The sequence below is a fragment of the Chelonoidis abingdonii genome, chromosome 9 (genome assembly GCF_003597395.2).
Source record: "Chelonoidis abingdonii isolate Lonesome George chromosome 9, CheloAbing_2.0, whole genome shotgun sequence".
Taxonomy (NCBI): domain Eukaryota; kingdom Metazoa; phylum Chordata; order Testudines; family Testudinidae; genus Chelonoidis; species Chelonoidis abingdonii.
In genome coordinates, this window is record NC_133777.1 from 38,279,466 (window position 1) to 38,305,365 (window position 25,900).

Sequence of the window (25,900 nt, forward strand, 5' to 3'; positions counted from 1 at the left end):
CACAGCTGCCTGCATACAAGAACAACATTCACCTTGGCAAATCCATCTAGGGTGACCAGACAGCAAGTGTGAAAAATCAGGGTGTGTGTGTAAAAATAATTGGAGCCTATATAAGAAAAAAGACCCCAAAATCAGGATTGTCCCTATGAAAATCGGTACATCTGGTCACCCTAAATCCATCTGAGTCAGACAGACACTGCTTCCCATCCCTGTTCTACAGCCTGCATCTCTCTGCAGGGAGATCTTGGGTTCCAGTCACCGCTGAGACACTCATTCTATCACGTGACCTTGGGGTGACCTTCCATGTGCCTCAGTTAATGCAGCTTGAAAACTGAATAAGCAATAGAAACCTCACTGAAAACCAGATGCTGCATCCAAGGCAAGATTCCCAGGGAAATAAATTACAAGCAAAACAAAATAAACAGCATGTTGCTGTTAGGGTTCACCTGCTTCTTGGCCAGAAAAATGAGATTTGTTTTTCCTCACCCAGCTCCCCAACAAGAGAGATCAGGAAAAACTGTAAATAAATTCCCAACTAAAACAAAGGCTAATTCTCCCCCAGCATCCCTCACAGAGTTATGCTGTGGGAGGAGCACTCAGAAGGACCTGTGCTGTGCCATTTGTGCCTCCAGGTAGGCTGCTTTTATCACGCACCGTTTGCCTTCAGCATTGACAATGCCAGAGCCGAGTTAGTAGGAGATGGTTAACTTGAACATTTAAAACAAGCTTGCTTTAAAAAAAAAATTAAACAGCAAATTAGGCTGCAGCTCTTTGCTCTACACTTAAAACTAAAACCTTAACCAGAAACCAAACCCCAGCCTTGATACTGTTAAATGGGAGCACACAAGGACAGCTCAGGCATGCATTTTACTTCGCACCATCAAAGCAGTTGTATTTGTTTCTTCAGACATTTTTCTAAGTATAACATGGAGACCAAGAGCACAATGCACACCAGGCTGTAGCATTAATCACTGAGAAATTAATATCCCCACAATTACTTGCTGTCTTGCCCTGTGCTGACAGTGAGGTGGACTCAGAACACAAAGGGCAGGCTGCAGTATTCTGCGTGTTATAGTGAATGTAATTAGTTCACTTAAAATGAACAGCAGAAGCCAAATCTTAATTCTTCTATCCCTTACAAGTCTCTTCTCTAGAATGGCTCCAAAGCTAGAATGGCAGGGGTGCTGCAGGCCAGAACTGACACACGTTGGCAGAGAAGTTTGCATGTCTCACTGTGGGCCAATCTAATGCTACATAAATTCTGTGGAGTCTCCCCTTGACTTCAGTGGCAGTTGGATATGGACCAATACCCAGATCTAATCTCTAGTCTAAAATTCCATAAACCCCAAATCACATAATCTCGTCCATAGCACTATAACTAATGTAGTCTAATAATCTGTCCGGCAGTAACCTATGCTGGGCTTGTTACAATGTTTCGTAGTTTAACATATTATCGAGTGAAATAAGATAAATGTTCCTATTTTTGATAAACTCCAAATGCAGCAATTCTGCAAAGAATTAGGAAGTTCATCACTGCATATACAAAGTGCTTCTCTTCCTATTTTCTTCTGCTGGAACATGTAGTTTAATAGGTTACTATTTATCGCAATAAACAGATTTATTTATTTTTTTAATGTATCCCATGAAACAAGCAGTAAGGACAAGGCTTAGTTCATGACACAGTTGGCTTGTTTACACTTGAAATGTTGCAGCCGCACCACTTTGTGCTTCAGCGTAAAGTGTAGACACAATCTACGCTGACAGGAGGGGTCTCCCATTAGCATAGAAATTCTTCCATCGATCTAGCACTGTCTACAACAGAGATTAGATCATCTTAACTACATTGCTCAGGGGTGTGGATTTTTCATTCTCTCTCTCTCTGCAGATATTCTTATCTTAGCACTGTGGAAGTTGCGCATGCTTGCTTGCTATAAATGTCACGTAACTGTTGTTACTGAAGACTTGTGAGAAATATCCTCTAAGTCATTTTGATTTTTCAGATTCCATGGTCATTTCTAGCAAGGATACATGATCTTGCAGTTAAAACAGAAGCCTGGGAGTCAGGAGATGTGGTTTCTTTTCCCAACTCTGCCACAGATTGAGACACCATGGGCAGGTCATAGATGATCTGTACCTCAATTTCCCCATCTGCAAAATGACAACACTAACTCAGTGATGGTGTGAGGTTTAGTTAATATTTGCAAAGGGCCTGGAGATACTCAACCAAGGCTTATGAAAGATAAAATTTGCAACTAGAAGGTGGACTCCTGGCAGTGAAAGAGCTTAGATTTTGGATAGCATGCTAAGCTAGGCACAGCTTCAGAACACCTTCCTTGGGCTAACAGAGATGCGGGTGGGGCATAATCACTAAGGCAATGTTCCAGAGAAAGACTATATATAAATACTCACTAAGGATGGTTCAATCATAAAGGCACTAGCCTAGGACTTGGGAAACCAGGGTTCAGTTCCCTGCTCCACTTCCTTTGTGACCTTGGGCCTCTCTGTGGCTCAGTTCCCCATCTGTTAAATGGGATAACAGTCCTGCCCTACTTCACAGAGGTGTTGCAAGCAAGCATTAAAGATTGTGAGGTGTTCAGATACAATGGTAAGTACATAAGATAGAGAAACTGAATCCCAATTAAGCAGACCCTGAAGCCTTGGAGGAGGTTGCTTGTTTCTCACCAGATGCTGCATTGGTTTTGTGGAGTTGTCTACCAGGAGGATAAAGATGGGGGAAAAGATGAATCAGAAGCTGAAAACCCCATGGCTCCCACTCAGGTAGATCAACTTAATGAGTTGTGGGCCATAAGACGATGCTAAGTGAAAAGGTGACACACAGACCCTGCTAGACATATTGCCACTGGAGGGAACTTCTGGAATCATAGAAATGTAGGGCTGGAAGGGACCTCATGGGTCATCTAGTCCAGCCCCCTGTGCTGAGGCAGGACTAAGTAATCTAGACCATCCTTGACAGGTTTGTTCAACATGTTCTTAGAAACCTTCAATAATGGTGATTCCACAACCTCCTTTGGAAGCTTATTCCAGAGCTCAACTACCCTTATAGCTAGAAAGTTTTCCCTAATATCTAACCTAGACCTCCCCTGCTGCAGATTAAGCCCTTTATTTCCTGTTTTACCTTCAGTAGACACTGAAAATAATTGAACACTGTCCTCTTTATAACAGACTTTAACATGTCACACTGTCTGAAGTGGCTCACAACCGTGAGTGCCTACCTCAGGGCAGACTGTCTGTAACAGAGCAAACACCCCGAAGCTGGTGGCATATTCTATAATTAGATTCACCAAGCTAATAACAAAGGTGAACGGATCACTATGACAGTCTTACCAGGGAGTCACAGACAGCTTCCTGAGACTCCTCAGTTTATCCGCCCACCCAGCCAAACTGGACTTAGTGATCAATGGTCACTTACGCCAAAAAAAAAAAAAAGTCACAACACATTCAGGTGCCTTCCAGTCACTTACCCCCCAGATCAGTTGGTACCCTAGATCTTACGCCAAAGACAATGTTTGTAGCCAATCCTGTATTAAACTATCCATAGATTTATTCACTAGGAAAAAAGAAATAAGACAGTTATTTACCGTTAAAGCAAGCATACATATACAGTGAAACCCCGCTATAACGCAGTGTTTGGGGTCCAAAAAATTCCATCGCAATAAATGCAGGGTTGCGGTTCAAGCCGGTCAGTTTAGGTCAGTGGTCCCCAACGCAGTGCATTGATGTGCGTTGCCTAGTGCCCCTAGTGTCTAGTGCCCAGCAGGGGAGAGAAGCTCCGGCCCTGCGCCTGCCGGGGACAGAGAACTCCAGAGCTGTGGGCACCAGTGCTCACTGTCCCCTGCAGGCACGGGGCCGCAGCTTCTCTCTGGCTTCTCCGGGGCTGCAGGTGCCGGTGCTTTCTGTCCCTGGCAGGCCAGAGAGAAGCCGCGGCCCCGCACCTGCCGGGGACAGTGAGCACCAGTGCCCACAGCCTCAGAGTTCTCTGTCCCCAGCAGGCGCGGAGCCGCAGCTTCTCTCCCCTGCTGGGCACTAGGCGGGGGCACATCAATGTCCCGGCGGGCACCATGGCATTGGGGACCACTGGTATTAGGCCTTAAAGGGGAGCCAACTTATGATCGCGTTATATGCGATTTTGCATTATGGCGGGCGCGTTATTGTGAGGTTTGACTGTACACACAAGTGAGTTATCATCTAAGTCCTAAGAGTGATAGAGTTGTAGTGATTGGTCAGTTAAAAGTGTCTTTCAGGGCAGATGCAGGAGGCAGCCCCTGCAGATCTCTGGCTTCGGTTTAGAGTCTCTGGTCAAACAACCAAAAATATGAAGTTCCTTGTCAGGAATTTTTATTCCCTTCCCCCTCCCTTAATTCAAGATGATGGACAAGTTCATGTGCACATCTCCTCTTCATACAGGTGTGGGGAGAAGCAAACAAAGGTCTTTTGTCTTCTGATGTTCCACAATGGTTTGTCTGCTGTCTATGGCCTTCTTTTCCTGGGCAGCAGATAACACCTCCTGTGTTTCACACTGGGTAATGTTTCTCTCCCAACTGTGGGGGTTGATAGTTAAGGGTTTGCTCTGCAACTATTACCTTATAACAGGGGACATAGATATTATAAGTGAGATTAACGCACGCAGCAACATACAAGCCTTTCATGGAGTCTAAATACATTCTTATAAGACTAATATATGTTTTGAGCAAAAATGAACACACAGGTAACCTGGCCAGGTCTCCAGCTATGATACCATCAGTCCTTAGTTAATGCCCAAATGGCTTAGGTAAGAGCTGGCATCTGGTCTGCCAGTGTTGTAATATATTTGAAGATGGCTGTTGGGTCCCACTTCAGTCTTCTTTTCTCAAGGCTAATCATCCCCATTTTTTTTTTTAACCTTTCCTCATAGGTCAAGTTTTCTAAACTTTTTATCCTTTGTTTCTCTCCTCTCGACTCTCTTCAATTTATCCACAACTTTCCTAAAGTGTGGCACCCAGAATTGGATCCAGTATCCAGCTGAGGCCTCACCAGTGCCAAGTAGAACAGTACAATTACCTCTCTTGTCTTCCATACAGCCAGCATGGGATTAGCCTCACATTGTTCTCTCATATTCAATTTGTGAACCACTATAACTCGCAGATCCTTTTCAGCAATACTACCACCTGGACAGTGATTCCCCATTTTGTAGCTGTGCCTTTGTTTTTTCCTTCCTAAATGAAGTACTTTGCACTTGCTGTACTGCTGGCTTGTGTGCTGCGTCAAACACTAGTTATTGCTCACAGGATGTAATTAGATCTTCCTGTATTCACGAGGTAGGGAACACAACAGATGGTGCAGGTTTATTCTTAAATGCAGAGGCACTGGAATGACCCACGCTTCCAGCAGTTCCTCGCCAGAACAAGGATTTAGTTCCTTTTAACAGTTTGATGGTAGCGATCACATTGTATTTTGCTCCTCACTAAGCCCCCTCAAAATTTATCTCAGGATTAACATGGGGACACACTGGGAAGGTCCCAGATCACACGTGGGGTAACACTGTGATACCCTGAAAAATGTTAGGGGTGCCCATAGCTAAGTCTACTCTGCCAGCTTGTGGTGTGCCTTACCCCTGCACATTTCTGGGTGCCACAGACATATCACTACACGTGTTCATACACACCAGGAGCACACACAGGCACTGTTGCATATAACAGCAGCTAACAGAACTCCCCAGCTAAGCTGATATGTATTTGGGGAGACAGCTCTAAGAGGGGCAAAAGTGAGAGCACCAGCCTGTCACCTCTGGAAGCCGGAAGCCAGTTTAGATCACAAGTGCTTGGGAAGTGCTCAGTGTAGCCACTAGGGAAAGTTCAGTTACATCACAAAACAAGGCTCTAGTCCCATTCTGGAGGAGAGACTTTCTTGCTCACGTGTTAGAATTTCACATGTGTCAATCTGTAGGAAGTACTAGGCTCTTTGCCTTCCCCTCATGCCCCTCTTCTGTGCCAGTTCACAACCCCCAACTCGGCATTCTTCTCACCCCTACCAATTCACTACTCATCCCTCTGTGGTGAGGAAGAAAGGAGGTTGTGACCTTTTCCTCTGGTGTTGTGGATGGGTGCTCCGCTAGGTCACTCTAATCCTTGACTCTGGGAGCCAGCCTGACCCTGCTCTGCTGCGAGAACTCCCACTCCTGGGCTGTTCACACACAGCCTCTGGCATGTAAGCTGCTCCCAGCTACATGCAAATGAACAACATTAGCCAATATCTCCAGTCCCAGACACAACCTCTGTCTTGCAGTGTCCAGTTATGCCCCCTGGACGCTGCAAGTTTATATGAGTTTGATCAGTTTCTTTGTTAAATTGATATGTACCAGGCTTGTTATCTGAAGGGGAGTCTCTGACATGCTTCAAACCAAACGCACTGCTTCAGGTAGAATAAAAAATATATTTATGAACTATAAAGATTGATTTTAAGTGATTATAAGTCAAAGCATAAGTCAGATTTGGTCAAATGAAATAAAAGCAAAACGCATTCTAAGCTGATCTTAACACTTTCAGTGTCCTTACAAACTTAGATGCTTTTCACCACAGGCTGGCTGGTTGCTCTTCAGCCAGGATCTCCCCTTTGATCAGCACTTCAGTCGCTTGGTGTTGTGTCTGTAGATGTATGTGGAAGAGAGAGGGAGAGCACGGCATATGTCTCTCCCTTTTATCATGTCCTTTCTTCCCTCTTGGTTTTGCCTTCCTCCTCAGGTCCCTTCAGAGCTAGGTGAGCATTATATCGCAGTTCCAAACTGAGCAAAGGAAGGGGTGTGACTCACTCGAGAGTCTAACAGATTCTTTTGTTGCTGCCTAGGCCAGCGTCCATTGTTCCTGTGAGGCTGAGCTGGGTTTGTCCCATCTATGCCCTGTTGAGGTATGAACTGCCATTCTGCTTCTGGAGAGTTTTTGTCTGGGCTTGCTTTAAACCATGAGGATACATTTTCAGCCTCATAACTATATACATGAAATTATAACCTATAACATCACTATAGTAACAACACTCAGAACATCATGAGCCTTCCGAAGCCACCCGACATGATAAACTTTGCACTGGATACCACACAATCATTTTACAAGGATGAACATGGGGGTGGCTAGGTGTTCCCCCGACATACAGAGGTATCTTGGCCTTTGCATGACTTAGTCTTTCAGGGACAGGACAACTTCTCTGCTAGGCCACTTCCTTCTCCCTGCTCTTAATTGCGCTGTCTCCCATATCAGAGCAGGGCTAGACCAGCAGGTCACCTCCACAGGTCAGATGAATGGTAGTGAGGCCTCAAGACCCTGCCCAGACCTCCAGGCAGCCACTCAGCAGATGTCAAGAAGGGCACAGCCTGGACATGGTTGATGTATCTACAGGACCAGGCCAAACAGGAACAAAGAAAGTGCAGGATGAGGTGAAAAATGTGTAAGCCCCATAAAGACAAGCTTAACATAAAGCCACACCTTCATTTGACATAATTAGGGCTCAGTAAGTAGGGTACTGAAGAGATGTTGTAAGTCAGGACTTCAAGGTTCATTGACAGATCTGGGATAGGGAGCTCATGCAGCATTTACCAGCACTAGACAAAGCCAAGTCTGTTACAGCAACAGATGTTCACCCAAAGATCTCAAAGTACCTTCGAGAGAAGGCAAGTATTATCCCCATTTTACTGTGGGGAAACAGAGGAGGGATGGATGGATCACTTTATGATTACCTGTTCTGTTCATTCCCTCTGAAGTACCTGGCACTGGCGGAAGACAGGATACTGGGCTAGATAGACCTTTAGTTTGACCCAGTATGGCCGTTTTACGTTCTTAAGGAAGGTTAAGTGAGTTACCGAAGATCATTCCATGAGCAGGTGGGAGAGTCAGGACTAAAGTAAGCTCTAATCATCCCCCTTCTCTGTGTGACACTTTCATAGACACCAAAAATCACAAGAAAAATATTTTCTGATTGCAAAAGGATACAGACTTGATTAAAAGCTCTTTTGAATCCCACTGCAGTCAGGGCATATCCTACAGCAAGCTCTACAAGACCTTGGACTATCACCACCTTCCAGTCACAGCATTTCAAAGAGCCCAGCAGGTAATCTGGAGTGACTGAATCACAGAGAGACACAGGCTTGGCCTCTGTCCCCTTCCCCACTCCAAAACGACACTGATCCAAATTATTACACTGGCCCATCCGTGCAAATTTCTCAAGTGTAGACAGGCCTATTGTGAAGACATTACAAATCTGTGAAAGTGTTCCCTAGTGCTGTTTGAAACAGTAGTACATTAAAGCACACTAGGGAACATTACAAAGAAATTACACGTGACAGCATTTACTGTACAAAAAGAAAGCCCACCTAAAACCCCTGATTTTGGACATCTACATAAAACTCAAAAATTGCTAAAAATGAACGCTGAAAAATGAAGTTAAAAAACACTGAAAGACAGAAGCCCTACTTATGATGAATGTTTTAGGAGAAGCTGGGAACACTTGAGACAGATCCTTGGAAATACAATAGTTTGATCTCTACTCTTGCACTGATTCATCGGTCAATAATTTGACAAAATTGGGAACTTGGTGGAGTCTGCTAAGGCCCTCTCCAATAGGGATGCCAACTGCCACTGCCAAGGAAGAAATCAGAAATACTAATCCCATCTCTGAAATTTAGTAAGTAATAAGGACCATCATCACAAGAGATCCTGTAGGAGAGAAACATATTATCCATTTCTTGTCAAGGTTGAATAAAGCTTTCCTACACAGAGAAATGCAGCTTCCTGTTGGGTGCTGGACAAAGTTACCCATTCTAGTTCTGCATCCCCTCACCTGACAAAGGGAGCACTAATAAGGGGCTACCTGAGTACAAGCACTACCGTCTATCTGGAGCGGAAGGAACACCTCCTGCCAGCCAAATCAGGACTTGGTGAGAGACTTCCCCATACCTAAACTTGGGGTGATTCTAATTCCCCCTCCTCTCCTTTTTGTCAGTGTAAATTAAAACATCACTGTTTGGGCAGGGTTAATGTATTATTGGCGACCAGGTTTCTAAAAGTTTAAAGCTTTCAAGACTAGCCACTCCTTCATGAGACTGATATCACATGCCATGGCTGTGAAACCCTTCCAGGGAAAACCCTCTTTCTGCCTTTTCAATGAGAGCACACCTTCAACCAGTTTAGAATCGAACCCCTATCAGTCTAATGTACCTTACAGCGTCTCTTACCAACCTGCACAAATTGGTGTAGCCTGAAACAACTGCTAAAGGATTTTGACTCATGCCAATCATACTTTGAGGCAGAGTGTTTCAAAGGAATCTCCCAACTCTAAAAGGACAAATGTTACAATTCTTCTTTGGAGATGCCATCTGAATACAAATCTAGTGAAATATTTTCACTTTACACTCTGCCTCCGTTTTCCCATCCACAAAAAGCCCTACATTAAAAGCAACATTTAGGGTTAGCCTCAAAATCCCATAAACCAATAAATTCAGAGGGAAGAAATCTTATTCCATCCTTAACTTCCACCATCATAAGCAATGGCATCACATAGAGGTGAAAAAAAAAATCTGTGTTCTTTCCTGGACCTTTTGAGGTGAATGAAGATGGACTCTACAGTTTAGAGAATACTTCTGATTTTTGTTAGTAGAAATGGCAGGCAGCTCAGGTCCTGCCTTCTCACACAGTACTGGCAGAGTTTGGCAGGATTTTTGGAGGACGAGGATGGGTGAAAGCCAACTTGCAGCTCTCTCCAACTTCAGGGAGAGTATTCTGAGCCTTCAGAAAACTTGCTCTGTTAAACTGAGAGCTCCTCTTTTTAATCATAAGGCAGCAGTAAAGGCACAAACTGTGTTTTAAAGATTAATAACAAACAATAACTATATGCAAACCAGGCTATCAGCTGTCACATATGATCCCATTTGGCTCATGTAAGGATGCAGTTGGAAGCTTCAACTCTGAATTTAGTTTTTGCAGGTTCACAGCTACTATTTAAACAAATTGTAATATATAAAAAAAATGTGTACTGCAAATGTGACACAAATGGATGTAGCATTGCATCAAATACTTTATTCTCAAAGGGGCTAATTTACTCCTGTAGTGGAACATTTATAGCACTTTCTTGCCTAGGAAGGTTTTGAGTTTGGTTAGCTAAACATGGCATATCCAAAAACATGCAGGGAATTCTTAACAGAAACACTGCACTCTGCGTTCCAAGCTCTGTCCTATTTTTGTTAGTCTAATGGCTATTGGTAACCCCAGTCTTTGAGAAAATATACAATGCATCAAGGTTCTATAAAAAGCAGCTGTTATTTCAAGTCAGGGGCTGCAATATCTCAAGAGTCTTGATGAATATAGTGTTCTTCTTGATACGGTGTTATCTTAATCTGTCTCTGGTTGTGTCTAATACAAATTAACTTCAAACTGCCCCATCAACAAGTGATGGGAGACAGCATAATCGGCCCGGCATGTGCCACTTGTCATTGGTAAGGAAGCCTCTTCCAGCCAGTGATGCAGTAAGCTGATGGACTCCCAGAAGAAGCTAGCTCCCCCACACACATTTTTTAAAAAATTACACAGGCTGTTTCTAACTAAGAAAGCCATCAAAAGGATTCACACTAGTTCACACGATCTCCCCAATTGTGAAGTTATACAGAAAAACGTAGGCTCCCAAAATGATCCACATCCATTAGCTTAAAATGGGACAGCATTTTCCTCTAGTCCTGTGGTCAAAACTTGCAGTGTTTCTGGGATGCTGAGATACAATACAATGTTGTGATGCACTGTGGGATTGTCTACAACCCTCACAATTTTGTCTTGCATGGCAGATCAGTGAAAACCCAGGCCTGACAGCAACCTGTGAATTAGCGGGATACAGTCATGGCTTTAAAAGAGTATTATGATATACATATGAATAGGTGCAACAATGTCAGAGAAAGATGATCACTTCAGACTCTAGGGGGGGAAAAAAAAAAAAAAAAAAAAAGAGTTCCAAGCAGTGGTACTGTTTGTAACACAGAACTGCAAAAGCACAACCATGCAAACAACGAGCGGTACAATGTGAACAGACCCTGGAGGATTTGTTTACCATAACACTGGGGCAACAATATGCCCCTGCTGCAATTCTGCATCTTAAAACAAACAGATGATTGGGAAAGAGAAAAGATCACAGAACAGACTGAGAAAATCTTTAACAGCTTCTGTTGTCAGTCAAAGGCAGGAAGCACTGTCAAGAACTGCCATTTCAGGCACCAGGAAGCACAGAAACATCAAGAAAGCACTGAATCACAAGAACCTGAAAAATTCAAAGGAAGGAAAGACAGGATAATAATTGTCTCAGTATTTAAATGTCATGCAAACACTCTGGCAGAATTATCCATATTTTGAAAGGCAAATATAGGTTATGTCCCATTTTAGGGACACTGCTATTCGGTTAAGAGGAGCTATTTCCACCACTCGCATCAAAAGAATGCAACATGCAGCGTGACATATTGGCAGACTTCATTACAATACAGCTCAGGACCTCCCAATTTCAAAACAAAAGGATGAGAGCAATTACAGCAGGTCAATTATTTTGCAGCCAACCTCAGTCCTGCCCACAACAAAGCAATGAGTCCACTCCCCAGAGCTAAGCCACAGTTTAAGTTTTGTTAAAATCTGTCCACAACACAATCTTTAGTCTGTGAGCTAAATTAAAAATCAATATTTCAATAATTCTCTACAGGAATTTAAACTTATTTGTCTATAGATTATACCTACTCTTCCAGCTGCATGGCTTTTGGAGGGAACACAGGATTTATGAGTGATGGTGGTTTAGGTTTAATGTAATTAATATTCAGCTGTTTTTCACATCCCATCTGGAGGACTCTTCACATCCCATCTGGAGAGCTCTACTTCTCACACAATGGCTATTTAGGCCTTAAACCCCCCTTTTTTTGGGGGGGGGGCGGCAGGGAATCAGATCTAATTTATCTGGACAGTCTGACGCATAATTAAGTTAGAGAAACAATGAAGGCAGGAAGACTGAGGTCCACCAGCATACTCCCCCCCTCCCTAAACTGATTGTGTGAGATGCATCATCCACTTAGAGACTGATGGATAATTGTGATTCAGAGTTTCAGTGGAAAGTGGAGAAAGCCAAGATTTCTGCATATATGCCTAGTTCTATTTGAAAACCCATCTTGCAAAGAGGACTCCTGAATGATGGCATTTTACAGGACATACACACAGCTCACATCCTTTCCAAACATATTCATTGTATTATTAATGTTAGTGAGCACATCACAGGCTCAAAACTAGCCAAAACTGGTGATGACTAATGACTGTGACCCAGATGGCTGCCTGTGTGAACAATCCAGTTCCCAGCAGCCAGATGTACATGTTACAAAAATACCAACACAATGGGCATTTCTGACTCTCTTTAACAGAGACAGAGGACTGAATGAGTCACAAAGACCAAATTGCCCTTCTTATACCTAGGCCAGGTCCACACTAGAAGCTTTTGTTAATACAGTAATGTCAGATAGTGGTGATATTTTATGACATTTTTATACTGGCAAAAATCCCTAGTGCAGACAGAGTTATACTAGCAACAAAATGCTTTTGCCAGCAAAGTTTACAAAAGCACTCTTTTGCCAGTATTGGCTATATTTCCACTAGAAGGGGTTGCCAGTATAGCTACACTTGTAAACCCTTCCCAGTATAGATCTAATGTAGATCTGGCCCTAGAGTTGGTGCCTTCAAGTCAGGACTGGAACAGGGAGGAAGTTTGCCTCATCACTCACTGCACTTGCTACTTCTGTCTTGAAGCTAAACACAGGCTTTCAGTCCAAGTCTGTCAGAAAGGCATCTTTCACCAGTATAAAAACCACAGCAAAAATTCAATAATATCTATAATGTTTCCCCAAAATTAAAGAGCCCAAAGTGACACCATAGCACAGCAGCCAAATGTTTCCATCATCATAATTTTATGTTGAGAGGGCACACAGTGCTCTGAACCCTCCACCAGGGGACTCTCTGTACTAGTGATAAAATGATGTATGTACGTATGCATGCATGCAGTGTTCTTGTTTCAATGGACTATTCGAGGGGAAGTGGCTACATGTGTTAACTCCTTATGCTAAACAATCTGTTCCACCCTTGTATTTAGCTGTGACACTCTGAGTGAATTTCCCAGCCATGAAGAAGTGTACAATCGAAAACTTGTTTCTCTCACCAACCGAAACTGGTCCAATAAGATATTACCTCACCCACCTTAAAACACTATATGGTCCATCATGGCACCTACATTATGTTGGATCATTTTAATAGCTGAAAAAGGCCTATGCTTTGTTCCACATTTAAGGGTCTAACATAACTTATGAAAATCAAGTTGCTTTCTTTCTGGTTTGCACATGATTACAAATTACTTCTGTCAGAAATCAAAGCACAACAACAACAATGTAAGTACCACATCAAAAGATAGAAGTTGACACTCTTGCTCTCTGAAAATAAAACTGAATACCCTGCTCAAGGGCCTGATCCTACAGTCTTTATGAAGGCAAAACTCAGCTTTACTTTAATGAGCTCTGCCTGCTTAAAAGCTGCTGGGTCAGGCTTAATCAACCTTTTTCCTATTAAAAAAAGTTGATACAATAGATATGTTTCATATAAAATATAATTTCTGTCATATGGGGGAGGATGAAAGCTTTAAACCTAGTTCTCTTCCTTTTATGATGTCACAGATACAGAGATATCATCTTACTACCTAAGAGCTGCAACACAAAGCTTGCTTCTGTTAGATTACTTTTTCACCACTCTCTCTCACCTTGGTTGCAAGCAGGACATCCTGTCCAAGCGTCCTATGTAGTTAAATTAGGAGAGATGGTTCAAGATTGTGTGGGGGAGGGATTAGAACAACAGAATCAGCTCACAGTTGCAAAAAACCACCACCAACTTCACAAAGTTCAGTCTCGGGAAGCAGTGCACTCGCAATTACAAGGTTTGTTTTTTACCCAGCAGTTTGGTATGCCAGTTTAGAAGCTTGAAAACGTAAATTCTGCCACAGTTGCATGTACATCCATTCTAATGATTTCATTATAATCACCATGTTACCAGGCTGCCATTTTGTCCTATTTGCACTTGGCAAACATTACACAACATTGACATTAACATGCCTGTTTGTATTTAATAACTACTAGAGTGCCTCACAACCTCAAACTCTTTGTTCAGCCACATCAGACATGTTCACAGAACTCTGGAAGTGATGTCTACAGGGAAGCACAAAACACTGTTTTGTTCTAGGTCCTACAAAAATCACTGCATTTTATTTTTTTTGTTTAAAGATCAGGAGATTTTAATAGACTTCTTTAGAGCTCAACACACACACTTTCAGATTACAGCAATTATCTACATTATAGCCTATAGCTCTAATATAGGTCTTAAGGGGGCAAAAGGGTCCAGTTGCAGCCTCTTTGCTACATATACTCCAACCAAATATCTCTGGATCAGAGCACATGCTAAAGGACTGTGTGTATCCCATATCTCCTTTCAAAACCAAGTCACCCCCAGACTGGGAAGAGCTGTTCATTAGTCACCACTCTTAACAGTATTTTCTACTTGGACCACCACCAACAAAATAATCAGTTTTTACACAATAAAGTTCCTCAGTGCTTTCTGACCTGACAAGTACCCAGTAAGGATCACCTACCTATAGGTTAGAAGAGAAGCTTGAGGAATTTAATGGCAGACACACTTATTCCATCCTATTTCCCAAACTGATTCAAACTCATGCCTTTCTTTGAGTTTTCTATTATTACAGAAAAAAGGCCCTCCACCTCCCCTCCCCCTCTTTCAGGCTTCCATCTGTGTGAAGCTGCACTTACAGAGGCAATTAATGTAGGTTTGACATTACCACTCCATTTTTGAATACAAACGAGACAATTGCATTTGCCTATGCCACACACATTCCAATATGACAGGGTGAAAGGAGGAAAAAGTGAGCTCTGGAAATTACCAGTGCCATGGACACGCAGGGTTAGTAACATGGCTGAAATACTCCCTCCTCAACTTCAAAAAGGAACAGGCACCACTAGTTACAAATTCCTCCTACTGTCTCCCCAATACTCACATCGTTACTCTTGTTTCCAAAATGCACCTGCTAGAATTAGGATCTTGCCCATCATTCAGACCATGTCATGCCATCTTTGAATTCCTTCCCTTGCTTCCCCCATTATCCACATCAAGTTTAAACTCTTGTTCTCACTCAAAGTCCTTCAGAACCGTGCTCTGGCCTATAGTCTCTGAACTAGTTTATATGCATGAACTTCATCCACTGCCTTCCTCCACTGGTGACTGCCAGTACTCCATTCATTTCCTCTCACTCAGTGCCTTTACCACATTGCCAAGACACTCCCCAGCCCCTCTCTGGTTTCAAACCCCTCCTGCAGATTCACTTCTGACATGATACCCATAAGAAATGAAAAACATAAGTCATTTTAATCCTGTCTCTGGGCCTGTAGGGGCCTGCAGTCATCTCAATAACAGATTTTTGACTGAAAGATCTTTATGGTAGGATCTTATATAAGGGCAGAGCACATCATCAGTTACAAATTAACAATAACTAATCACCATTTTCTCCCAAAACAGTGGTTTCCTACCCCAGCTCATTCAGGTTTACTTGAAAAGGGGGAAGGCATTTTCTGTAAATACATAAAGGTGAGCACAGAGCAATACCATGTCAAAATGGAACTCCAAATATTTTGGAGTGTTAGGCCCAAAGGAGGATGATCTTGATGTTTGAAGTGTTCACAAAGTGCCTCTGAATGAGTTACGAGTTCCTCGGAATAACTTCTATTATAAAGAAGAGGGGTTTTTTTACCTTGTATTAGAGTTCTAAAAAGTGTAACAAAGAAAACATTACCACATTTAACCAAGTCTGTCATCTGTTAAAAGTGAACCATTTTAGTCATGACATGAAATGCTACAATTTACAAAGCACTCACAAAACGTTAAGTGGAATTCTTCACTACTGCATAAAAAAAAACTGTACTTATGAAACCACTTTCAAACTCAATAAGAATATACATCTGTAATCAAAGGTCTCATACCCACAAAACCAACACTGACAACATTTTACACCTACTTTCCTTCATACAAGTCATAACAGGAAATATCTGAAAATTACAATCCAGGATATTTGGAAAAAAAATCTGGGATATTTGGGAAACAATCCAAGGCACACTGTTTAAAATGGTTGAAAAAGACAGAATTGCAGATTTTTGGAATGATAGAATGGAAAAAATAGTAGCTATTTTGCTAAAAATTAAGGACAGCTGTTAGCATACAGGACTTCTGGCACTGCATTTCTGACTATACCACTGCCTCATTCGGTGACCTGGGCAAGTCACTAAGGCCTGCTCTACATACAGATTTTGTGCCAGGATAACTATTTTGGTTAGGGGTATAGGTTTTTTTTAAACCAATATAGCTATCCCAGAACAACCTCAAGTGTGGATGTAATTCTATACTGGTACAAGCACTTTGATACCAGGTCCATGCCAGGAAGTTGTCCCATTTTCATTATACAAGTACTGTTAAAATGAGAGAATTTTCATGCACTACCGAGGCCTTACACTCGATCTGATTTTCCAGTTTTCTAAACCACTTTGTGATGCTCACGCTGAAGGAGCTCTAGAAGCATAAAGTATTTTTATGGCTGTGTATCACGGGTGGGGTGCGTGGCTGGGAGCCTGACCTTTGCTTTGCCTCACAAGATATGAGGGTGCAAGACCTGTGTAACGTTTTCCCCTGGGTTATGGTTTACAGACAGGGCTAACAGGGCACGCAGCAGCCCGACTGATTTTCATCAGTTTCATTCAGGAAAGTAAACAGAGACGGGGGTGGGGGAGAAATCCTGCCCCGCAGATAGACCCCAACAACATCCCCCAGGCAGCTCAACCCGACGAACGACTCCTCTCATGCCCCAGGCTCGCCAGCCACCCCGGCCCCTCCAGCCTGCCCCCCGACTGGTGCCCGGGGCAGGGGGCGCAGCCCCAGCCCCAGGGGGACGCAAACCGGACAGTGCCAGCTCCCCAGCGAGCCGCCAGGCGGTGTCGCAACGCGCCGCAGTCCATAAACCCCCCGGGGAGCCCCCCAGTTCGACGTTGGCTGCCGAGCGGCGCCCAGAGACACCCCCCAGCCAAAGGACCGGGGCCAAGCCCCCGCTCCGAAGCTTGCTGCCTCACAGGGGCAGGTTGTCGCGTCGCGGAGGTCGCTGGGAGTGGTAGTTCTCGGCCCCTCCCCTCTCCCGGCTCTCACCGGAGAGCGAGGCCCGGCCGGACTACAGCCCCCGGCATACGCCGCGCGAGGAACGGGGCCACCCTGTGGGAAGCGCCCGGGTCCCTACTGCCCCAACCCTGCTGAGGGAGCGCGGCGCAGGCACCAAGCAGAGCGCGCACTGCCGCTCCGCTGTCGGAACCGCCAAGCCCCCCTCGCCTCACGCGCCACCTACCGGATAGCAAGGCGGCGGCGCGGGAGGTCCCTGACAGACCCAGCGGCGGGACGTAGTGCGAGAATCCGCTTGCCTATACTGCCTTGCTGTCACTGAGTATGCGCACTGAGGAGTGGAGCATGCGCAGTAACATCCGCTGAAGCCGCAGCCCCGCTCTGCCCTCACTTGGGATGACAGCGGCGTCCCTGCGGCTAGCGGCACGGGGCCAATCCGAGGGGAGGGGTGGGGATGGGCGGAGCCTGTAGAGGAGCGGGTCAGACTCAGGCAGCTGCCGGCAGGGGGAGGGGCAAAGGGAGGGCAGGGGTTGAAGGTCAGGCCTGCTATTGTTTAGGTGCCTCGTGGGGCACCTGAGAGCAGCTGGCTGCCCTTGTCAGTCGCTGGGAGCCCACACACCTGGACAAGCCTGTACCACGGGGTGCTGTGGCTGCTAGCTGGTGTGAGATCCTTCTGTAGGCAGACTCCACTGTAATTCTTACATAGATAGATAACCCTGAGATAGATTGACAGCCCCAAGAGTTCAAAAGTCAGGGGTTGTGCACCAAAAGTTATTAAACTGAAAAATATACACACACACACATTTTTTTATTTGCTTTTTTGTGTCCAAGTCGTTGGTGGTGCACGGCATCATACTTCTGCTGTTACCTTCCTCAAAGAATCTGCACCCTAAAATCCATATACTTAAAACATTTGTACATTCCTATAATATTCAGTAGTGTTTTGGACTTCCTTTAGCATGTGATTCCTCCCCACTCCTTCCCTTTTTAACTGAAAATTTATTAAAAATCCTTGTTTGTGTAACTAATCCCCCAACACTGAACCACATCCTTTACTCATCTGTTACTTCATTTGTTGCATACGTAGATGGTGAATTTTCTACTGAATTGTTTATATTTCTAAATGCATATCTGACATTTATAGCCTTTTGTGTATGTTACATATTTTGCTATGATACATAAAGTGATGTTTTTCACTCTGACAAGTTTACTGTTTTGTACTGCCGAAATCGGGGATTTTTTAAAATCAATGATTCTGTTAGGCCTTTGCATTGGTGAGCAGGAGGCATAGTTTGTCTTTTGGTGAAATTAAAATACCCTGTGTCCACTGTATTTTTACAGTGGGATAGTTAATGCATGTTAATTACCCTTCAGTAAAAGCACATTTTCTTTGCAGTGAGGGGACAAACTATAATGCTGACTCAAAGATGTTAAATGCACCATTATTGTTTATGGCTTGACAACTCTGATACTGATTGTGCTAATAACATGCACCGTTTGCCATCAGAGGTATTTGTGTATGAATATCAGCACCCTCCTCCCCATTTATGTGGGTATCATTGAAAACTAGTTACCGCATTTTAAACTAAAAGAATTAACAGAGGCTTTCCCCCACGCAGTTTCCCTTATTCCCTTTCTCTTACTAAGGCAATGTTTACACTATGGACCGCACAGCAGCACAGCTGTACCACTGGTGCTGCACCCAGGGGTGGCTCCAGGCACCAGCGCAGCAAGCGCGTGCCTGGGGCGGCAAGCCGCAGGGAGCAGCATGCTGGTTGTTGTGAGGGTGGCCGTCAGGCTGCCTTTGGCGGCATGCCTGTGGGAGGTCCACCGGTCCTGTGGTTTTGGCGGTAATTCGGCAGTGGGTACGCTAAAGGCACGGGACTGGTGGACCTCCCGCAGGCAAACCGCCGAAAGCTGCCTGACTGCTGTGCTTGAGGCAGCAAAATACATAGAGCCACCCCTGGCTGCACTGCTGTAAGGTCTGCTGTGTAGCCACTCGGCAGGAGACGCTTTCCTGCAGACATAGAGCTGTCCACACTTGAAATTTATGTCAGTCAGAGATGTGGGTTTTTTTGCAGACGAAAGTGTTAGTGTAGACAAAGCCTTTAAGGGTTTATCTACACAGACACTCTAAAGGTATGAAGTTAATGCACATCATTTACAGTGCCTTAAACCCCTGGGTGGGAGCTCTCATTCAGAAATAGTCACCTTAGTTTTGACAATGGCGGTCAGGGCAACCATAAAAAATTGCTTGAGTCCTTTCCCAAACTACTACTAATCATTAAGCCGTTGATCTGTCTTGAACATTTTTAAAGTTTTGTATAGTCCAGGTGTAACCCACATTTGATTTTTTAAGTCCAAAGAGAAGAAGGAAAGCAGTGGAGCACTCACCTTAATTTTCCGAAATGCTCCCCTTTGTAGAAAAGCTTTTGAAATATTTCACAGGTATCAGTTTTAGCCTTACAAAGTTTTAATATATGGTTTTAGATTCAAATTTAAGGTGATCTTACTCCTTTTCTCTGCCCAGAACTGGTCAGGATGTTTTTTATGATCAGGAAAATGAAGGCCTGATAGTGTAATGGTAAATTGTGATGTGCACACAGAGAGCATTGGCCCAGATGTACAGTTATCCCCTCTATAAGCAACATACATAAAGTGATGGCACTTGTGTCCCATTAGAATTAACCAATTGATCCACCTTTTTCTGGTGATCTAAATTGTAAAGATTCCTCTTTGATTTCAGGTTCTACCTGCTCGCAATCACTTGATGTAAACCTTATCCTTTCCTCTGTGCTCCCAGGAAAATGTAAATAAAAACACAGCATTGTCTCTTACACCTTTCTTACATGATGATGATCATAATAATGAGTCCATGACTGCAATAGCCACAACGGTGTGACAACACAGTCCAGTAGGCTGCAACAAAATATTGTCAGCTCACTTAAAACATTTAGATGTTGCATCTAAGCATACATGCAGAGTGCAGAGCTGATCACCTGGCCCTGGAACATCCAGAAGTAGGGTGTGACAATTACTAGATATGCTCTGAATTTGTTTCTGAAGCCATATGGGATGTTTTCATTGCAAGCAAGACACCTTGGCTAGTCATTCCTTGTTTACTCACCTGATAGCTGCACCAATCAGGTCTCAAGAGGGGAAATATTATAACTATATCGGCTTCAGAGTTAAGACTCTGTGACATCAGCGGCTGATCAGGGCTGTGCAGGATTGGTTTGCTGACAACATTGAGAAGTGTTTTGAAAAGAAGGAGGATGTTGACATTCTTATCAAGAACTCAGGAAGCCAGGCACATACACTGGAGGGATGAGGGGGGATGAGTCATGGTACCTTTTGAGTTCCTGGGGCCAAAAGGCCCCTCCCGCAGCCTATGGGGAGGAGCTACTGGACACATTGCTCAAATACATTCAGGAGATAACAAATGATTAAACAGAAATGAGAGTGAGGGTCACAGGGCCACAAGCAGGGAGTCATGGGGGGTGGGAGTGAGTCATGGCAACTGCATGAGCAGTCCTGGTCTGACTGTGGGGTAGCCTCACATAAAGTGACTTGAATTGGGCACAAAAAAATGGAATCCCCCAATAATCAGAAGGCGCTTTTAAATCTTTAGGCCTTAGTGCCGTGTGACCAAGGGTATGTCTGCACAGCATCTGCGACGGTGCTTCCCAGCATGGTTAGAGGTACATGTGCTACCTCTGCTTGAGCCAGCATACTAAAAATAGAAGTGCAGCTGCGGCTTCCACCAGCTGCCTAAATAAGTACCCAGGTGGCTGGATGGCAGGACTGTACACCGATGGCTAGCCTGAGCTGCCACCCATGCTCCCACAGCCACACTGCTGTTTTGAACATGCTAACTAGAGCAGAGCTAGTGCAGGTATTTCTACCTGGCCTGGGAAGACCCTACACAGCTATTGCATAGATGTATTCTTGGTAGCTAGCACCCTGGACTGGGATTCAGGAGATCGAGGTTCTGTTCCTGGCTCTGTCACTGAGCTGCTGTTAGGCCAGTCATATCCTTCACTGTGCCTCAGTTTCCCCATTTGTAAAATAGAGATAATGATGCTAAATCCCCATGCTTAGACTGGGTTAGCCCTAACGGCTACGTAGACCTTGCTTATTACAGCAAAGAATCCTGTGGCACGTTATAGACTAACAGACGTTTTGGAGCATAAACTTTCATGGTTCTGTAGTTGGTAAGCCATTCACAGTCTTTGTTTAATCCTGAGCTGATGGTGTCAAATTTGCAGATGAACTGAAGCTCAGCAGTTTCTCTTTGAAGTCTGGTCCTGAAGTTTTTTTGCTGCAGGATGGCCACCTTAAGGTCTGCTATAGTGTGGCCAGGGAGGTTGAAGTGTTCTCCTACAGGTTTGGAGACTGGCCACACTATAGCAGATCTTAAGGTGGCCATCCTGCAGCAAAAAAAACTTCAGGACCAGACTTCAAAGAGAAACTGCTGAGCTTCAGTTCATCTGCAAATTTGACACCATCAGCTCAGGATTAAACAAAGACTGTGAATGGCTTGCCAACTACAAAACCAGTTTCTCCTCCCTTGGTTTTCACACCTCAACTGCTAGAACAGGGCCTCATCCTGCCTGACTGAACTAACCTCGTTATCTCTAGCTTGCTTGCTAGCATATATATACCTGCCCCTGGAAATTTCCACTACATGCATCTGACAAAATGGGTTTTCACCCACGAAAGCTCATGCTCCAAAATGTCTGTTAGTCTATAAGGTGCCACGGGATTTTTAGCTGCTTTTACAGATCCAGACTAACACGGCTACCCCTCTGATACTTGCTTATTACAGAAGCTTTTATAACTTTCTCAAACTTAAGCTTGTAACTCATTTGTGTGTGTGTCGGTTCATCTGTTTAACTTCGTGAATAGCTCTCATTTTCTTTTCCTCTTATTAAAATCTTCATGTAGCTTATTATAGGATTGGCTACAAGTGTTGTCTGTGGGGCAACTGATCTGGAGTAAGTGACTGGTCCTTTGGAACTGGGAGTAACCTGAATATTGCTGTGATTCTGTGTGTATGGAACCATCTATCACATAGGCCAGGCAAGCTTACCTGGGTGGCAAAAGAGACTATTGGGAGTTTCCATGGGGACTATCTGTGACTCCATGTTTAGGCTGTTACAGTTCCTTAAGAATTTACACTTGATAACTGATTGGTGAAATTTAAGTACAGAATTGTAACAGGGGGAACCTCACCTGAGAGCCTCCTCTCAGCTGTAATCTTTTTTTTCTCCTGCTCCAGGCACTCCCTGTAGGTTGCCAACCTTGCTAAGTGACCTTCAGCAGCTCAGCCATCCAGGTGAGTCACACAATCAATAAAGGACAATGTCTGTGACAGACTTCCCCAGGGTGCAACCTGGGACTGGGGTACCACTGGGCCCTCTGGCATACCAATCTGGGTCTCCTCTGAAGCTGTCAGGCTGTGACAAGCTGCAATCCTCTCCAGGTCTTACACTACCATATACAAGCAGGGACACACCCAACTGCAGTTACATGAAGGCTTCTCCTAGCCACTCATGAACTAACTGTAGAGAGATTCCAGCCAGCTCCCTCCCCCACCCCCACCCCCAAAATCTCAGAGCTGTCCTGTCCTGGTCAAAAACCTGAACAATGTAAGTTTATTACCCAGTTCATCCCTCACTGTGGAGAGGACAATGCGCCAGTTTTTTGTTCCTAAGCAGATTCTGCAAGCACAACACACTGTTTTAGGGAAAAAATAAACAGATTTATTAACTACAAAAAGATAGATTTTAAGTGATTATAAGTGTACAGATCACAGTTGGTTACATCAGAAAAACAAAATCACAATCTAAATTCTATAAACTGGACTGGATTTTAAATAAGTAAGGCTAAGATTTAGTCATGGGTATTTCTAGTGAAAGTCATGGACAGGTCATGGGTAATAAGCAAAGGTCACAGGCCATAACCTGTCCATGACTTGTACTAGAAATACCCCTGACTAAATCTTAGGTGCTTTGGGGGGCTATGGGACACTGTTGCTGCTGCTCCTCCAGGGCAGCCCGGGGCTCCACTGCTGCTCCAGATGTGGGGGCAGCCTGGGGCAACATTGCTGCTCCAGGGCCAAGCCTAGGATTGCTGCTGCTCTGGCAGCCCCTGAGGCCAACTGCCTGGGGCTGCTCCAGCAGCAGGCAGTGTGGCTGGCCCTAGGCTGCCTGAGCAGCTGGTCCCAGGGGCTGGGCTGGCCCGGCCCTGAGGTCAGCCACACCAGCTGCTGTAGAAGTCACAGAGGTCCTGGAAAGTCATGGAATCTGTGACTTCAATGACAGACTCGCAGCCTTAGAAATAAGCAGTGTCTCACACTGATGGTACAAACAGTCCACCAATCTTCTGTACAGAGGCAGGGCTTTCTTCTTTCCCACCTGGGACCCCCTTCCCCAGTTTAGTCTATGTTCCTAAGGTGTTTCCAGGTGTTGAGTTGTAAGGTGATTATGCTACTTCCCCTTTTTATAGCTTCTTCGATATGGAGGGAACTTCATTGTCCCAAAGCCCCAGAACAGTTTCTGGAAAAGTACAGGCATGGAGTCTAGTATCACATGATCTAGTCACATGCACTTGCATGCTTTGATGAGTCATAGCAGCCATTACCCATATACTGGCTGAAGCATCCCCAGGAAAGTCATCAGGTGAGGATAAGTTGTTCCCCATGCCCATTGTTTTCCTTGATGGGCCATTACCTTGAATACTCTCTTCACAACATGCTGGCTAGACTGGATATAAACTACCTTACCCAGGAGTGAGCACATTTTAAATACAGATATATAGTCAATATTCATAACTCCAGGTACAAAAATGCTACATGCATACAGATAGGATAATAATATTCAGCAAACCATTACTTTTCCATTGACTCCTCACATGACATTTTGTAGAAAATGCAACATAATTATGTCATAATCATATCATTATGGTAAATATGAGGTGCAGAGTGTCATGATCTCCTTCTGGGATAGCAAAAGTCTAGCAAAACTCTTTGCCCTCACGAGGGTCTCCAGCCCCATCTGTGGCCCTTTAATTCCCACTCTTTACTCAAGTTTCTAAACAAGCCTTGTCCCATTCTCAGGGCTTAGGCCACTTTCCCAATTAACAGTGGGGGAACCCAGGCCCACCCACTACTCTAGGTCCCAATCCAGGGACACTACACGCAGAAGTTGTGTATCACTGCCTCCAGTTTACTGCTGCTATTCCCTGGGCATTTTCCTCCATAGCCCCCTTCTCTTCGCCCTGACCTCAGGGCTGAAGTTCTCAGATCCTCTTCCTTCCTGCTACGTGCAAAATACCACCACAATCCATCCTCTTGGACACCTTTGAGTTCCTGTGACATGCAACAGGAGAGCTGAGCCACACCATGCCCCTGCTCCTCTGGTCCCAGCCAATGACTGCCCTACTTAGCCCCTATAGCTCCTTTTATCTGAGCCTGCTGTGCTCTGATTGGCTGTGGTCTGTGCAGCCTTTCTTGGCAAGCCTGGAGGATCCACCTTCACTGCTCCTTCCTGGGTTGGGGTGTGGTAGAACTGTAGGGCCTCCAGCAGGGGGCCTCAAAGGGCAGGTGCACTGTGTCACAAGAACTCACAGCCAATTTGGGATTTGTGCCTTGGTTTCTAACAGACTGCCCTGAGGTTGGCACTCACCTTCTTGGGCCACTGTAGACAGCTTAACACCTATAGGCCCAGCTGATCAGGACTCCATTGTACCTACAGGTGACAAATGAGAGTCCCTGCTCAAAGAACTGACGATCTAAAGACCAGACATTCATAACACATGGCAGAGACAAACAAGTGGGAAGGGAGTGGGGAGGGTATGATGGCAACACATAGGCATTAGCTCTCTTCCATGCTGAATTCCCAGACTGCTGTGACATACACTCCGTGGATTAAGCACATGTGATCTCTTAGCTCTCGACTTCACTCTGTTTGTCAGGAAATCTCCAGCAACGGTGATATATCCAGGACAGAGGTGTTTTTACCATGGTGCCATCTTGATACAGCCTAAGGGGAAGAATTGGAATGTGACTGTTTTTTGCAAAATAACAGTGCAGCCCACTGAGCTCTTTTAAAACCTGTGGTTTTGCAAAGAGCTACGGACAGTGGGCCAGCAGATTTGCTGATAGGAGCCGGGTGAAACAGGGCAGCCATAACTCCAGTGCAGCCAACCATTTGCACTGGGTGTAAAGCTGCTTTGCAAAGCAGACAGAGTTTACCGGTCAATCAGGTGCTGTCTTTATTATATTAGTGTTTGTATTTTGGAGTTAGTGTTGCCTGAGGCTAGAAATACAAGTTAGGAAGTCCTGGGTTTTACATAAAGATCATGGGGCAGACCTTACTGTCAGTTGCACCTGCCTAAATCTGAGTAACTCTACTGACTCCACTGGAGTTACTCTACCCTGGGCAACTCCAGTCAAGTCCATTGAGTGACTTGAGATTTACCCTAGGCTAACTGCTGGCAGAATCTGGCCCAGACGTGTTGCTTGTAGTGGCTGTCATCCAGGAGAATCCCTGAACATGCCATGCCAGAGAGGGACCCTTTCACCCATCTTTGTAATGCAGCCACCTCTGGGGGTGATCAGCTTTTCAAAGCAATTATAACAGGAA

At 44.6% G+C, this 25,900-nt stretch overlaps 1 protein-coding gene across 2 annotated transcripts in view; it reads right to left on the reverse strand.

Annotated features, from left to right (window-relative positions):
• The window catches only part of CDIP1 (cell death inducing p53 target 1), a 33,835-nt gene extending 16,252 nt beyond the window's left edge, over positions 1-17,583 (reverse strand). Inside the window, exon 1 of one of the 2 annotated variants that reach the window (XM_032781624.2) lies at positions 17,479-17,583. The gene's annotated coding sequence lies outside the window, so the exon portion shown is untranslated. Of the gene's footprint in view, positions 1-3,482; positions 3,564-17,478 lie in introns of those variants that run through there. The other variant, XM_075069386.1, reaches the window with a different exon arrangement.
• Between the last annotated feature and the right edge of the window lie 8,317 nt (positions 17,584-25,900).